At 44.7% G+C, this 15,517-nt stretch overlaps 1 pseudogene; it reads left to right on the top strand.

The window, feature by feature from the left end:
• Window positions 1-6,570: 6,570 nt before the first annotated feature.
• Window positions 6,571-7,269, top strand: LOC130880139 (60S ribosomal protein L15-like; annotated as a pseudogene).
• Window positions 7,270-15,517: the final 8,248 nt, after the last annotated feature.

Raw genomic sequence — 15,517 nt, forward strand, 5'->3', positions numbered from 1 at the left:
GTACTGGTACAGTTTTGTGGGGGCCAGGAGTACTGTAAGCCCAAAGGGTTTAGCAGCAGGAGAGGAAACTTGTGGCACCCCAATGGCGTGGTAGCAACCTTCCTTGCTTTTCCTATAGCCTTTCCACAGAGGCTGGGCATGTCTGAGCTCCAGTGCTTGACCAAGAAGGAAAAAAGCTCTTTCCCCAGGGAGACTACGCAACAAGACAGCAAAGGGAGGGAGCGAGGTAGGGAGCTTCTTTGTCCGTTTGGGTTTTGGATTGTGAGAGGCCAGTTTATTTGGGCCCCAAGCCTCCTCAATTCTTGGGTGGCTTTGTGTTTCCATGTCTTTCAGATCTGTGAAGGACTTTTCTCTTGCGCACATGTCCAGCCTGATCTGGCTTTCTTAACCACATGGCTAGTGGAGTAGTTCTACAATTGTCTGAATATAGTTGTGGACTTAACAATCCTCATGACGATTCTTTGCTAATTGGGGGAACAGGCTACCGAAGTGTCACTAACCTAAAAGCCGCACAGTATGGCTATATCCTCTGGACTGCTAATGGGGATCTATCCTAAGAGAACAGACTGTAGCCTGTGCCCAAGCCCTGCCGTCAATACTGGGAAGGGAACAGAAGCCCCAGGTAGATGTCATGCAGTTTCCTGAGCTAGGTGTGAGGAGATGGTCTTGGGAACACTTCCAGGAACAGCAGAGCCCACAACAAAACAAACCAGAGGGTGGTCAGTAGAAGCTGGATCCAGTGAGGACAAGGTGGGCCTGGTGGAGGAAGAAGACCTGATTTAAAAAAGTTGAGCAACACATTGGGAGACCAGACTGGGCCAAACTGGGGCCCACAGAGAAGGCTGTGAAAGAGGAGTCGTGGCCCCTGTTAGGCCTTCCAGCCTCTGTTAGTCTGCCCATATCCCTGGTGCAGATGAAGGCAGTGATACACTAGCTGGTGCCAAGGTGTTCTACCATCTCTCTTGTTCTCTAAAGATAGTTTCCCTGGGGTTTGTCTGAGTTCCTCAATTCTTCTCTCCTCAGACCCCTCTTCTCTGAACTTCAGTTTCCAAGTAAGTAGAATGGAGGCTTAGCCAGCAAAGCCCACTTTTTTGGATGTGAGTACATGTTATACATAGGAGGAAAAGCCTTTATGATTTTCCTCACAGGAAACTGTACGAGCAAGATGGTTTAGTTGCTCAAGATGTTTACCTAGCAAGCCTAGGGAGCTAAGTTTGATCCCTAGAGCCCACAAAAAAGATGAAAGGAGATAGCTGACTTCATAAGGTTGACTCTGATGTGGGATTCCCCTCTGTATGCTATGAATATGTTCTATTACCATTGGTTAATATAGAATCTGCTTTGGACCTATAACAGGGCAGAATAGAGATAGGTGAGAAATCTGAACAGAGATGTAGAGAGAAAGTAGGCAGAGTCAAAGAGATGCCATGTAGCTGCCAGAGGAGACAGATGCTGGAACTTTACCTGGTAAGCCACAACCTTGTGGTGATATACAGAATAATAGAAATGGGTTAATTTAAGATGTAAGAGCTAGCTAGAAATATGCTTATGTTATTGGCCAAACAGTATTGTAATTAATATAGTTTCTGTGTGATTATTTCAGGTCTGGGAGGCTGGGAAACAAATGAGCAGGCTCCGTCTACACCCCTCCATTGTATATACACACACAAACAAATAATTAAAAATAAAAACAAACCAGGGCATGCAAGACTATTCAGTGAGCAAAGGCGATTGCTATCAAGTCTTATGGCCTGAGTTTAATCTCCAGAACCCACACAGTGGAAAGAGGAAACCAACTCCTTCAAGTTGTCCTTTGACCTCCACACATGCTCTACGGAATGGCCCCCAATAAATGCAATTAAAACCCCTCAAAACAAAACAAAAATAATAAACTTGGGATACTAGTAGGGCTTTCTTTCCGGTGGGAGCCTAGCTGAGCTTTTCAGTGTCAAATGTGTGTTAATTTTGTTTTGAGACAGGATCCCAGAGGTCCTTGGATTTTATTTGCAGCTAAGGATGTCCTGGGCATTCTGATCTTCCTGCTTTCATCTCCCGAGTATTTGGGTTACAGACGTGGGCGCCAGGTCTTCCTTTCTTCAGGGTATTTTTGATATGGATTTGATATGGATTTGATATGGAGTGCTTCACTGACCTGGCTGCTGAGGATCATGGTTGGGTCACCCCTGACTAGTGCACAGAGAAATCCTCCAGCTCTGGATATTCAGGATAGTTTTAGGCCTGAATCCTGTCCCTTCCAGGCCTTTCTTCCCAGGCCTCTGCCTTTCCTGGATGCTTCCCCCCTCTGGGTTGTTTCCTCTGCTCTCCTGAGGGTGCTCCTTTTTTGTTTGCCAGGCTTCCTGTGGCCTCCTTGTTTAGCTCCATAGAGGACTCAGACTTTAGTCCTGCTGGTCCTTCCTTGAGCCTTTAGTGTCCTGAGGGCCACTATTTGAGGTTCCCTGGCAGGGGTCTGCATGGTGGCCACCCTTACAACCAGACTGTGGTTTCATTGTCCTTAAACCCTAGCCCCAGACTTCATAGGCTGAGTCTCAAGTCCCAGCCGCAGTCCTCAATCAGGCGCTTGCATGAGAGCCTCTGGGTCCCAGCTCTGAACTATTCTTTAACCCCACCTACAAGCCCCGGCCATGGCATCTGGCTTTCCTGTCCAAAGTGCTTTCTGAGATTCTGGCGCTTACGGGTTAAGAAGCAGCCCTTTCTCTCTCCAGCTGCAGCTGCAACCTACTTGGCTTTTGGGCCTGGGCCAGATAGGACAAGTATTTGGAGTAATCCTATCCCATCCCTAGCATGGTTCAAGGTGAGGGAACCCCTTGTAGGCCCCAAAGCAAAACAAAACAAAAACAAAAACCAAATAGGAACAGTTTAGGCAGGTAGGTGTGATGTCAGAGTGGAGAGTTGGGTTATTTTAGTAGATTTTCTGTTGTCAGTAACACAATCTATAGGCTGGATGAATTATATAAAAAAGAAGTTTATTTTGGCTTATGATCCTGGAGGTAAGGTTAAGGGACTGCATCTGGTGATGGCTCAGGCAGTCCAGAGTATCACACAGCAGGAGACACAGAGTACTCATCTCATGCATGTGTGTGTCTATTGGTCTCCATTTTCTTATAAAGATGCCAATATTAAATCATGGGAGTGGGTGACATTGTGTGGCTGGGGCAGTCTATGGGGCCACTGGCAGTGGGATCAGGATTTATCCCTAGTGCTTGAACTGGCATTTTGGAGCCCATTCTTTTTGAAGGGATACCTTGCTCAGTCTAGATATAGGGAGGGAGGGCTTTAGTCCTGCCTCAAAGTGATGTGTCAGACTTTGCTGACTCCCCTTGGGAAGCCTTACCCTCTCTGAGGAGTGGATGGGGGGCTTGTGTGGGAGGAAGATGGGGAGAGCAGGAGGAGGGGAGGGAGTAGGAACTGGGATAGGTATATAAAATGAGAAAACATTGTTTAAAAAATAAATTTAATAAAAAAATTGTGGGGAAGGAGTTACACACGGATGTTATCTAATCTATTGTTTAATTTTAATTAAATTATGTGTGTGTGTGTGTGTGTGTGTGTATCTGTGTACAACTTGTAGGTTTTGTGAGGCCCAGGGACTGAACTCAAGTCATCAGATTTGAGTACAAGCCATCTCAACCGCCTGCCACGAGCTAATCCTCATCACTTCCCAAAATTTGCATCTTTATGCATTAGAGCGGGATTGTTTTCATCCTCTTAATACCTCACAGTGGGTGTTCGATTTCCACTTGAATTTTGGAGGGTACAAACCTTATTGAAAGCACAGCATTCTGCCCTAGGTCCCCTGTAATGTTGTCAACGTGATAGGATCTAGAATTACTGAAGAGACAAATCTGTGGACACTTCTGTGAGGGATTGTAGATCTAGATTAAGTCAGTGATCTGGGAAAACCTGCCTAAGTGTGGGATGCACCATCCTATGGGCTGGGCTTCTGGATGGCACTAAGAAGAGATGTCAGCTGAACACCAGCATTGCCTCCCTTTGCTTCCTGACCGGATGTGGCAGGACCAGCTGCCTACCCTCCTGCTGCCAGGCTTTCTCTGCTATGATACACTGTACTCTGTACCCCTCAGCCCCACTGTGAGCCAGAATAAATCCTTCTCTCTCCAAGTTGATTTGGACAGATACTTTGTCATAGTGATGAGAAAAAGAGAGACCCATCTCATCCCTAACACAATTCCTAACAAATATAGTATTTCACCAAATAACCCCCAATTCTTAAATTGTTCTAGCATCAGTTAAGGAGTCCAGAGTTCAAGGTCATCTGAGACTCAAAGCAAATCTCTTAGTTCTGAACCTGTAAAATCAAACCAATTTATTTCCCTCCAATACACAGTGGTAGGACAGACACAAGGTGTGTGCACTCCGTGATGGCTGGCCTTGGTTGTCAACTCGACACACCCAGGAATAGGGAGCCTCAGTTAAGGAATTGCCTCAGTCAGATTGGCCTGCTGGCTTGTCTGTGGGACAGTTTCCTGCTTGCTAATTGATGTAGGGCTGTCCAGGTCACTGTGGATGTGCTTTCCCTGGGAGACAGGCCTGGGCTGTATAGGAAAGGTATTGGAACAAGTCAGTAAGCAGTGTGACTCCGTGGTCTGCTTCACTTCCTGTCTTCCAGGTTCTTGTCTTGAATTCCTGCCCTGCCTTCCCTCAATGATGGACTGTCAGTCAAATAATTCCTTCCCCACTAAGTTGCTTTTGGGCAGTTTTTATCACAGCAAACTAGGACAGGCTCCCAGAAAAGAATGATAATCTCAACACAAGACTGAAATCCAGTAGGGCAGACATTGCGTCCTAAATCCCTGAGTCTGTTACCTTACACTGTGTGAAGGGGTCAGCCCTGAGCTGAACTTCCTCTGGCTTTGCTGGTGGCTGTGTAAATCACAACTGCACGGGGAGGCACTGCTATGTGTTGTCGGTAGCTTTCCTGGATGGGTGTGCCTGGAAGTGTTCCCTTTCTGGGGTCATCATTGTGGTTCCACTCCCATGGCGCTACTAGATATCACTCCACTGGTCATTCTTTGAACCAACGCTGTGGCAAACTTCAAGCTTTCCCGTGAAACCCAAGTGGGAGCCGCCACAGTTCGTACACTTTGTGTGTCCACAAAACCATGTGGATACTGAGGTTTGCTGTCTACAGAAACTCATCTGGGCTTGTGTGAGGGAATTGGCTGGAAAGCTGAGTTCTGGAGGCAGCCCTAGGCAATGCGCCTGTGGGAAGAATCCTTCAGTCCTTAAACCAAAAGTGGGCTTTTAGGCCTGTTGGCTCATGAGGAGAGGGAAGGCCCTGAAGAGTTTTGAGACATCATTGAGGCCTTTCCTTTTCTCTCACCCATTAGACCATGCACCCTTCTCACCTCTGCCAGTCTCTATTTTGAAATCTCTCCTGAACATGCTTCTTTTTTTTTTCCTTGACCAAGCTGTGAATCTTCTAAATCTTTTCACTCTGCTTTTCATTTCATTGGAAATCTAAGAATAGCCAGGAATACTCATGCCACAGTCAGAGTGTCCTGTTGTGGAATTTCCACTCAGTGACCTACTGTATTATCTCTAAGTTTAACTTTCCACAAAGTCTTTTTTTAATTCTTCTTCTTCTTCTTCTTCTTCTTCTTCTTCTTCTTCTTCTTCTTCTTCTTCTTCTTCTTCTTCTTCTTCTTCTTCTTCTTCTTCTTCTTCTTCTTTTTCTTCTCCTTTTTAGACAGGTCCCTCTATGGAGTCCTGAATGTCTACATAGAGTTACTATGTAGATTGGGCTGGTCTTGAACTCACAGAGTTTCTCCTGTTATTGACTCACCAGTGCTGAGATTAAAAGTGTGCACCACCAGCTGCTACAAAGTCTTAGGATATGAACATGATGCATCCACATTCTTTCTGTGGTATAACATGGTATAACCTTTAGCTCAATTTCCAGTGAATTTCCATTTATATCTGAGACTAAGTCCCTGCTCTGTCACCTGAACCCTCACCAGAGTCACCCAGGATGCTCCATGCATTGTGCAATTTTTTAAAAAAATTATTAGATTAAAAAAAATACTCCCTTCCATCCTCCCATTCCCTCCACACTCCACCTGCCTCCAATCCTTAGAGAGGGTAAAGTACATTGCTTTGGGGAAGGTCCAAGGTCCTCCCTACTATATCTAGGCTGAGCAATGAATACATCCAAAGAGAATAGGTTCCCAAAAAGCCAGTACATGCTGTAGGGATAAATCCTGGTGCCAGTGCCAGTGGTCCCTCAGTCTGCCCCAGCCATGCAACTGTCAACCACATTCAGAGGGACTAGTTTGATCCTATGCTTGTTCCTTCCTAGTCTGGCTGTAGTTGGTGAGCTCCCATTAGCTCAGGTAGACTGTTTCAGTGGGTGAACTCATCATGGACTTGACCTCTTTGTTCATATTCTTACTCCTCCCACTCCTCAACTGGACTTTGGCAGCTTAGTCCAGTGCTCTGATGTGGGTCTCTACCTCTGTTTCCATCAGTTACTGGATGAAGGTTCTGTGGTGATATTTAAGATATTCATCAGTGCCTTTCCTCTGACGGCGGCCATCAGGTGAGCTAAGATGGGCGCGTACAAGTACATCCAGGAGCTGTGGCGGAAGAAGCAGTCGGACGTGATGCGCTTCCTGCTGAGGGTCCGCTGCTGGCAGTACCGCCAGCTGTCCACGCTGCACCGAGCTCCCTGCCCCACCCGGCCCAAACAAAGCGCAGGGGCTGGGCTACAAGGCCAAGCAAGGTTACGTCATATACAGGATTCGCGTCCGCAGTGGTGGCCGCAAACGCCCGGTGCCCAAGGGTGCGACTTACGGCAAGCCTGTCCATCATGGTGTGAACCAGCTAAAGTTTGCCCGAAGCCTTCAGTCTGTTGCTGAGGAGAGAGCTGGACGCCACTGTGGGGCTCTGAGAGTCCTGAATTCTTACTGGGTTGGCGAAGATTCCACATACAATTTTTTTGAGGTTATCCTCATCGATCCATTCCATAAAGCTATCAGAAGAAACCCTGACACCCAATGGATCACCAAACCGGTCCACAAGCACAGAGAGATGCGTGGGCTGACATCTGCAGGCTGCAAGAGCCGTGGCCTTGGAAAGGGCCACAAGTTCCACCACACTATTGGTGGCTCTCGCCGTGCAGCCTGGAGAAGGCGCAACACTCTGCAGCTCCACCGTTACCGCTAATACACGTAATGTTTGTACAATTCATACCCAATAAACAATGGAGGACCGTCCTGTCTGCTTTAAGGTGTTATTTGTCTGTTAAAACTGTCGCAGATTGTCCTGAATGCTTTGTGGATTATAGCGGTTAAAGTGCAATAATGTTTGAAGATTACAGTGATGATATATCTTGTTTCTGGTGACCTTTCTGTCTGCATTACCTGCTTAGGTGGTTCGGTATATGGTTTACACCATGTGGTATCCTATGTGTGAAGAGTCATAGGACTTGCCCTGTAGAAGTGTTTGGTGCATGTGATAGAACCTGCAGCTTTCTTGGGATGATAAGATCTTCTAGTCACTGAAGTGGCTGCTTGCTTTAGAGTTGGGATTTTGCTTAGAAATGTAGGAAGAGAAGCTTCCAGCTTGTTTTGTGAACATGCTTAGAAAAGGGAGGTCAGCTACAACCCACAATTTGAGATTAAATCCAGTGCTCCATTTTCAGAAGAACCAGGTAAAATTGGAAGACGCTTCCGTATTCTGTTGGATCTCAGGAGGATGAGCTGGATGTCCAGTAATCGGTGTTGACACCTTGGTGTTTCGAAGGTGGTGGTGATTGAATTTTGGGTGGGGTGAGGCCTATGTGGGAATGGTATGGTGAGGTTGCCCTCTGCAGATTATTTCCCTTAGGGTTTGTAGTCCAGAGATGGGTGCCATGTGGGCTTCAATTAATGCCAGCCAAGTGAACTCTTAAAAAGTTGTGGTCAAGATAGTATCCAGCCATTAGGAAGCTTCTAGCCACATAACAAGGGTGGTTGGGTACTTAAAGGTCAATCCTGGGCCAGTCAGTTGGCCATATGACTTCATTAGTCTTTCCTTTGGTCGTGCCTGTGGTACTTGTCCCTGGTATATTTCTCAGAGGTTGACATTTCACCAAGGCCACACAAAACTACCATGTTTTGTTTGTGCCATGCCTTGGACTAGGTCCCAGGATGAGTATGGAATGAATAGACAGCACAGCCCTTATCAGGGATCTGGGCTAGCGGGCTTAACAATCTAATTGAAGCTTTTCTTAAACTGTTTTTCTCTTCAGATTTCTAAAGGATTTTACTGATTTCCAGAAAATACTAGATAAAAATCTTTTTTTTTTTTTGGTTTTTCGAGACAGGGTTTCTCTGTGGCTTTGGAGCCTGTCCTGGAACTAGCTCTGTAGACCAGGCTGGTCTCGAACTCACAGAGATCCGCCGGCTTCTGCCTTCCGAGTGCTGGAATTAAAGGCGTGCGCCACCCTAGATAAAAATCTTGACCTAGAATTCTTTTCTATTCAGCAAAACAAATTGTATAGAGGTTGTTCAACTAAAGTAATAAATGTCTGTTAAACAAGTGTAAAAAAAAAAGATATTCATGAGTCTGACTACAGGGCAAACAAGATCAGGCCACCTCTCCTCTATTGCTTAGGGTCTTAGCTGGAGTCAGCCTTGTGGATTCCTGGGACTTTCTCTAGAGCTTGGTTTCTGCTAACCCTATAATGGCTCCCTCAATCAAGATATCTCTTTTCTTGCTCTCATCTCTGTCCTTCCTCCATGTCAACTATCTCATTCCCTCAAGTTCTCCTCAACCCTCTCCTTCTCCCCTTCTCTTCCCCTTCTACCATCTCTTCTCCCCCACCCCCCACCCCCATGCTCTCAATTTTGTCAGGCAATCTTGTCTGTTTCCAATATCCCGGTGGATCTGTATATGTTTTTCTTTGGGTTCACCTTATTACTTAGCTTCTCTAGGACCATGAATTATAGGCTCAATGTCCTTTGTTTATGTCTGGTATCCACTTATGAGTGAGGACATACCATATTCATCTTTTTAGGTTTGGGTTACCTCACTCAGGATAGTGTTTTCTAATTCTATCCATTTGCATGAAGAATTCAAGACATCATTGGTTTTTTTTTCCCCATTGAGTAGTACTCTAATGTGTAAATGTGCCACATTTTCTTTATCTATTCTTCAGTTGAGGGTGATCTAGGTTGTTTCCAGGTTCTGGCTATTACAAAAAAATGCTGCTATGAACATAGTTGAAAAATGCTTTTGTAGTATGATTGAGCATCTTTTGGGTATATGCCCAAGAGTGGTATTGCTGGATCTTGAGGTAGGTTGATTCTCAATTTTCTGAGAAACCACCATACTGATTTCCAAAGTGGTTGTACAAGTTTGCATTCCCAGCAGCAATGGATGAGTGTTCCCCTCTCCAGTATAAGCTATCATTAGTGTTTTTGATCTAAGCCATTCTGACAGGTGTAAGATGGTATCTCAGAGTTGTTTTGATTTGCATTTCCCTGGTGGCTAAATATGTTGAACATTTCCTTAAGTATCTTTTGGCCATTTGAGATTCTTCTGTTGAGAATTCTCTGTTTAGTTCTGTACCCCATTTTTAATTGGGTTATTTAGAATTTTAATGTTCAATTTCTTGAGTTCTTTATATATTTTGGAGATCAGTCCTTTGTCTGATGTGGGGTTGGTGAAGATCTTTTCCCATTCAGTAGGCTGCCTTTTTGTTTTATTGACTGTGTCCTTTGCTTTAAAGAAGCTTCTCAGTTTCAGGAGGTTCCACTTATTTATCATTGCTTTCAGTGTCTGTGCTACCAGGGTTATATTTAGGAAGTGGTCTCCTGTGCCCATGTATTGAAGACTACTTCCTGCTTTCTCTCCTATCAGGTTCAGTGTGGTCAGATTTATATTGAAGTCTTTAATCCATTTGGACTTGAGTTTGGTGCATGGCGATAGATATGAATCTATTTTCATTCTTCTACATGTTGACATCTAGTTATGCCAGCACCATTTGTTGAAGATACTTTCTTTTTTCCATTGTATAATTTTAGCTTCTTAGTAAAAAATCAGGTGTTCATAGCTGTGTGGATTAATATCTGGGTCTTTGATTCGATTCCATTGATCAACCTCTCTGTTTTTATGTCAATACCAAGTTGTTTTCATTATTGTAGCTCTGTAATAGAGCTTGATGTCACGAATGGTGATTCTTCTGAAAGTTCCTTTATTGTATAAGATTGTTTTGGCTATCCTGGGTTTTTTGTTTTTCCATATGAAGTTGATTATTGTTCTTTCAAGGTCTGTGAAGATAAGCAACCCCAAAAACTTTACCAGAGAACTCCTACAGCTGATAAATACCTTCAGTGATGTGGCAGAATACAAGATCAACTCAAAAAAAAATCAGTAGCCCTCCTATACACAAATGATAAAAAAGCTGAGAGGGAAATCAGAGAATCATCACCCTTCACAATAGCCACAAATAACATAAAATATCTTAGGGTAGCACTAACCAAAGATGTGAAAGACCTATTTGACAAGAACAAGTCTTTGAAGAAAGACATTGAAGAAGATACCAGAAAATGGAAAGATCTCCCATGCTCTTGGATAGGTAGGATCAACATAGTAAAAATCGCAGTCCTATGAAAAGCAATCTATAGATTCAATTTAATCCCCATCAAAATCCCAGCAAAATTCTTCAAAGACCTTGAAGGAACAATAATGAACTTCATATGGAAAAACAAAAAACCCAGGACAGCCAAAACAATCCTGTACAATAAAGGAACTTCCAGAGGCATTGTGCAATTTTTTAAAGTTTATTTATTTATTATGTTTATAGTGATCTCCCTGACTGTTTGCCTGCAGATCAGAGGAAGGCAACAGATATCATTATAGATGGTTGTGAACTGCCTTGTGGTTGCTGGGAATTGAACTCAGGACCTCTAGAAAGAGCAGTCAGTGCTCTTAACCTCTGAGCCGTCTCTCTAGCCCATAACCTTTTAAATTAATTTTTTTTTGAAACAGGATTTCTCTGTGAAACAGTCTTAGCTGTCCTGCAACTAGTTCTGTAGGCCAGGCTGACCTCAAACTCACAGAGATCCCCCTGCTTCTTCCCCTCAAGTGCTGGGGTTAAAGGCGTGTGCCACCACCACCTGGCTGCATTATGCAATTTTTTTATACCATTCTCTAGTGTCTCCTTTCCCTGGATGTTGTTCTTCCTTGCTCCCCTGCTGGTTATCTCTCTACTCTTTAAACTTTGGAGAATCTGGCCTCGGCCTGTGGTCCTTCACACCCACTGCCAGGAGAATTTATGCCACCCCCACACTGATGAATTCTATGTTTATATTGCTAGTACAGGCTCTTCACTGAACACCAGACTTGTAGATTTCCTTGTCTGTGAAGGGGATAATGACAGTTCCACATCATAGAAATGTTATGAGGATTAAGTGATTCAGACATGTGAAGTGTTGGGAAGGTGCCTGGCTCAGAGTGAGTCTGATGGTTTTAAGTTTTCCATTATTATTATTATTATTATTATTATTATTATTATTATTATTATTATTATTACTACTACTACTACTACTACTACTACTGTGGTGGTGGTAGGGATGAAGCTCAGGGCTTTACTCCTGCTAGGCAAGCCCTCCACTACTGAACTGCACCCCAACCCGGAGCTTGCTCTATGTGCAGCTGTGATTACTGTTATCACTGTCATTGTTCCTGCCAGCCGGCTCCATTTGGATGTCTAGAATCATCTCTGACATGACTCATCTCAACCCCCAAACTTGTGCTATCTGCAGCATTGTCTCTCTCTGTAGATGACAACTGGGGCCTCCCAGAAACTCAGGACAAAAATCTTGGGGCAGTCATTTTGCCTTCCTTCTTTCTCTCACATCCCAAATCAAACTCATTAGGAAACCCATCATCTCTTCCTGGAACATCATCAGTGTGTGGCCGCTGTGGCTTTGCTGGTGTCATCCTGAGTTATTGCCTCCACACTTCTTGCTTCTTCTCCTGATTGGTCTGTGCTGTTTTCAACATAGCACCTAGAAGGCTCTTTTTTTTTAATTTATTTTTATTTATTTTTATTTTTTATTTTTTATTTTTCAAGACAGGGTTTCTCTGTAGCTTTTGGTTCCTGCTCTGGAACTACCTCTTGTAGACCAGGCTGGCCTCGAACTCACAGAGATCCGCCTGCCTCTGCCTCCCGAGTGCTGGGATTAAAGGCGTGCGCCACCACCGCCCGGCTAGAAGGCTCTTTTTGATATGTGAGCTAAGTCATGTCCTCTGACGCTCTGACATCCATCTTTTCCATTGTGACCTGCATGGCCTGTGAGCTGCCTTGGCTTCCTTCTGACCTCCTTCCCACACCTGTTCTCTGTTTTACCATGTTTATCATCAGATGCGCCAAACACTTTGCTGCCTAAGGGACTTTCTACTACTGTTGCTTATGCCTAGAATAAACAGATCATCAAATTTCTTTCTCTTTAAAAAAGGTAAATAATAAATTTCTGTCCTGTTCTTCTCCCCTACCTTTAAATTTTATTTTATGTTTATGGGTATTTGTCTGCACATATGTCCATGCACCATGTACATGAAGTGCCCATGGAGGCCAGAAGATGGCGTCAGATCCCCAAACTAGAATTAGAGGCAGTGAATGAGTTGGGAATGGAACCCTGGTCCTCTAGAAGAGCAATCAGTGCTCTCAGGTGCTGTGTTCTCTGCAGCTCCGTATTATTAAGTTTCTATAGCTGAAGATTATGATAGAATTTGCACAACCGACTGGAGGTTGGGGCAGTGAACCATACAAAGAAAGTCCTGGAGACCTTGTTAGGGCTCAGACTGCAAAAGTCCTTGAGAACTGCAGAGATGGGTCAATAGGTAAATTTCTTGCCACAAAAATGTGACGACCTGAGTTTGAATTCAGAACATCTGTAAAAATCCAGAGGCAGAAGCCCACATCCAGAATCACAGTGTTTCTATGGGAAGTTGGGAGACGGAGGCAGGAAGACCCTTGGGAACTTGTGGGTCCGCCAGCCTCCCAATAGTGTTAAACAAGGGACTCCACCTCAAACAAAATGGAAGACTGACACCCAGACTTGTCCTCTTTCCTCCATATGTGTTCTTGGCACATGCCTGCTTCCACTCACATATGTGAGCATGTATATACACAGATTAAAGAAGCAAACAAAAAGTCCTTGGCCTGCAGGAAAGTGTGTGTGTGCAGGGAAGGATTGAGAATTGAGTCAAATGAGGGGCAGAAAGCAGTCATCACAGCCTTAGTGCAATATTAAAACATAAAAATGAATGCTCAGTTAACTAATGGCCTATTGGGGCTAGGATTAGGATGAAGCAAAAGAGTCTTCCTAGATTGGGATGGGAGGGAGGCTGGGGGTCTGGGAGAGATTTGCTAGACAAGGATATTGTGAACTTGTCTAGGGCAAAGGAAGAAGAACAATCTTGGCCTGGAGTGGTGGTGGCATCTGTCTGGACAGGAACTCCTGGCCTTTGGGATGTGCCTCAGAGGAACTAAGAAAACGTTTGTGAATTGGCTGGGTAAAGAACAGGGAGAGGTACGGTGTTGGCCCAGGCAGGGGTGCACGGGCAGCGAGGCCCCACCGGCTGTTGTCACTGCTAGGGCTCCTTATAGCTTCTACCCTCGGGTCCTTCCTGAACTGACAGAGCTGCACAGGGACCAGGAACCCTGGGTTCTGCTCTGAGCTACAGATCATGGCCATTTTCCATCTCTGTCACTTGATCTCTCCAAGGCCATCAATACTGGTTCCTACCAGCCCAGGAAGGTCAGGGAAGGACGGATGGGGTCGATCTCTGTGACTCTCCTATGATCTTCCTGGTGTGTCACCCTTACTCGCTCAGAGCTTTCCAGATACAAATTCAGAAAAGCCCAGAAATGGATGAGGAGCGCAGGTTAGGGGTGTGCTGCACCGTGACGAGAGCTAGCCGAGGTGTGAGGTGATAAACTGCTCTCTAAGGCAGGACCTGGCCGGGAGGGGAGGTCCTGCCCCCTCCCCCATTCTTCTTCTTTTTCTCTGGGTTCCCATATGCTTGCCCCTGCTTCAGGGAGGGGAAGGATCCTGGACTGGCTGCCTTAATTTTAACCCTGCTTTCTGCTTTCATGGCCTGTTTTTCATTTTTGACCCATGTACAGAGGGCTGAGTTAATCATCTCAGGACCCTCTTATTGGTCTCCAACAGTCTCTTCCAGGCATTCATATTTTTAAACTAACATTTAACTTTTTATTTTATTTTATTTTTTCCCGATTATTCATAGATAGCAAGTGAGTTATTACTCATTGCTATCTATGAGAATTGAACCCGGGCCCTCGGGAACGGCGGTCGGCGTTCTTAGCTGCTTATTTTATTTTTTATATGTATTGGTATTTTGCCTATGAGGTTGTAGCATCCCCTGGAACTGGAGTTACAGACAGTTTTGAGCTGCAATGTGGGTGCTGGGAATTGAACCCAGGTCCTTTGGAAGAATAGCCAGTGCACTTAAATCACTGAACCATCTCTCCAGGCCCTATGATTTCTTGTTTATTCTGCCTTTTCGTAGAGCTCAACTCCCAGTTCCTTTCCTGCTAAGTCAACAGTTGCATTAAATGTGCACTTTCATTTGTACTGCACATTGTGTATCTTCTTGTGCACAATTATTTCAGTGCAGTCACATGTACAGGCCACAGAAGTCATTCCATTCGCTTTCATTTCACTTAGCACTGTTTTAAAACTGTTTCCAGCACAGTGTGTGTTTCTATGTGGGATGCCTAGGATGCTTCTCTCTGCATTTTACCTAAGACTGCTAATGATGGATATTTAGATGACCACTTGCACCCACTACTTCACACACGGCAGTGAATGTCTCTGCAGATAACGCCTCAGAGGTGTCTGTCTGTCTGTCTGTATGTATGTTTGTGTGAGTGAGCTCCATACTGCCTATTTCTTTCTAGAACGGTGACACTAACTCCTATTAGCCATGCAAGTGACCTATATGGACTTATAGGCTCTTAATCCTATGTGGTTATGAGCTCTCAGCTTTATCTGACTTTCTGATACTTTGCATTTCACTTGACTAAGAAGGAAGTGGGAAATAAATGGTTTTGAAACTGGGAAATCTGGGTCTGTTCCAGGTTGGAGTTTGCTGTAGAACTGTTTGGTGAGGATACAGTGACAGTGCAGTCATGACAGCGACATTGTAGTCATCACAGTGACATCATCGTAGTCATCACAGTGACAGCGTAGTCATCACAGTGGCAGCGTAGCCATCACAGTGACATCGTAGTCATCACAGTGACATCATAGCGTAGTCATCACAGTGACATCATCGTAGTCATCACAGTGACATCATCGTAGTCATCACAGTGACATTGTAGTCATCACAGTGACAGCGTAGTCATAACAGTGGCAGCATAGTCATCACAGTGACAGCGTAGTCATCTCAGTGACATCATAGTCATCAGAGTGATATCGTAGTCATCACAGTGACAGTGTAGACATCACAGTGACACCATAGT

This window comes from Chionomys nivalis, chromosome 8 (assembly GCF_950005125.1).
Source record: "Chionomys nivalis chromosome 8, mChiNiv1.1, whole genome shotgun sequence".
NCBI lineage: Eukaryota > Metazoa > Chordata > Mammalia > Rodentia > Cricetidae > Chionomys > Chionomys nivalis.